The sequence below is a fragment of the Fulmarus glacialis genome, unplaced genomic scaffold (assembly GCF_000690835.1).
Source record: "Fulmarus glacialis isolate BGI_N327 unplaced genomic scaffold, ASM69083v1 scaffold11298, whole genome shotgun sequence".
Classification (NCBI taxonomy): Eukaryota; Metazoa; Chordata; class Aves; order Procellariiformes; family Procellariidae; genus Fulmarus; species Fulmarus glacialis.
In genome coordinates this window covers 1-2,043 of record NW_009229010.1, presented here as the reverse complement: position 1 = coordinate 2,043, position 2,043 = coordinate 1, and positions in this window count along the sequence as shown.

Genomic DNA, 2,043 nt, shown 5'->3' with positions numbered 1-2,043 from the left:
AAAAAAAAAAAAAAAAAAAAAAGAGCTCCCAGTATTTGTACTTCTCCCCCAACAGTGTCCTTCCTGCACGAAGCTGGAAGTGGTGGCAAAGGCAGACCCGCTGCTCGAGTCACTGCTGCCTGGGCAGCGGGCGAGGCCAGGGCAGGGAGAATGGCTGCTGGGGGGAAGAAGAGGCTGCAGGAGCTCTGGGGCTGGGGGCCTCTTGCCCCCTCAGTGCAGCCTGACCCAGCTCGGGTGAGAACGGAGCCGGCAGCCCCTCTTCCTCCAGGCAGGAGCAGCGATGGCAGCACGTGGGGCACAACGACTTCCCTCACGCCTCGCAGTGGGACATAGTATGACTGGGCCTGAGCCGTTTCCAGGAGCAGCACCCTGCACCTTGCTGGGACTGGCAAATAAAGGGGGTTGTGCTGCCCTGGCACGGTCGGTTTAATGGTTGCAAAAGGGGATTCTACCTCTGGAGCAGGACCCAAAGGTGGGAGTGCTGGCTGGGGGCCCGGAAGGGCTGCCCTCTGCACCACCTGCCATCTGTCAGGGGAGGGTCTGGTCTGCCGCAGGGCTGTGAGGAGGTGGGCAGAACAGGCACCTTTTCCAAGTGTAGCCAAAGGGAACCAGGGTTCCCCACCAACCTGGTAACGTCTAAGTTGGTTTCCCAAATATTGCTGAGCTTGGCAGAGGCCTGCCTGCTTGCTTCACTCGCTTTGGGCTGCAAAACATTTTTAAGGTGCTAAAATCCAGGTCCTTCTATGTTAAATCTGTCCTTTGCTGCCCCAGACCTCTGGCTGTGCCTGGAGTCAAGCCTTCAGGCACACCCCCCTGCCCCTAGCTTCCACAGCACTTGTGACATCCCCAGGCGAGCAGGGCTGTCAGCCTGTGGTGGGGGTTAGGGACAAGAAAGCATCCGTGTGTCCTGGGGAGCGTGTGAGGGGAACAGCTAGCAATGTGCAACATATCATTAGGGGCCATGTGCAATCTGTCTCCTGCCTTCAGCTGTGCTGTTGCCTCCCTGTAGCAGGTGCCCCAGTGGAAAGAAGCAGCTGGGGATGTCAGACCCAACAGGCAAGGAGGGGGAGGCAGCACTGCAAACCGGGCGCTGCGTGGCACAACACAGGTCCTAGCTCAGTAGTGCACCTGTGAAGGCCCCTTTCTGGGGAGAAGTGGGAGCCTGAAAGGAAGTAATGGGCAGCTGACCTCTGCTCTGCCTTCCCTCCAGGCCCACAGGGTAAAAGGCAAAAGCAAATGGCTGCTTACTGTGAGCTGCCGCCCTGTGTCCAGCCAGCTTCTGCCATGTTGGGCCTGAGCTGGTGCCTCGGGGTAGCTGCTGACTGACGAGAGGGTGGATGAGTACCCCAAACCCCCAGAGCCATGACGATGCTATTCCTTGTGCAGAGTTTTGCATTGGAAACCCAAGCCTGTGGCTCTCTCTTGTGCTGTTACTCCTGTCACTTTTAAATTTCTGTGTTTGTTAGTAGTAACTCACCGCCATATTTACCAGGTGAGACTTAGCCTAGCTGTGCCCCATGTGGCCGCCTCGCTGCACAGCTATCCCTGCTTTGGCCCTGAGCTGGGTCCGGGCTGCTCAGGCTGAGGCCGTGGCTTTTGAAATCATACAGACTAAGGTGCTGACCCTGCTCAGGCAATGGAAGGATAAACTGCCATCCTTTTCATATCTCCTTGAGGATGCTGTCCCCACCTTTCCGCCGCACTGGCTGCAGTGCTGCCTGCTGGGAAGGGGTAGGTGTGGGTGGGCATATGCTGCTCCCCTGCCCCTTTGGTACCTGGCACTCTTCTCAGGGGGAGGCCTTGCTGCAGAGGTGCGGGTACCTCCGCTCCATGGCAGGGCAGGTGAATGCCAGCCCTGCAGGATGTGCTCTCTATCAGCCACTGAAGTGGCAGCCAGGTGGGGTCACACCTGTTTTGCAACTGGGAGAGACTCCTGCTTTCCTGAGCCCTGTTTGCTTGTTAACTGCATGGGGAGCCACTTTCTTAATCATTTGCAGGGGGAGCCTGCTGGCAGCTTCCTTCCTTTCTGCCCCCTTCTCTCCC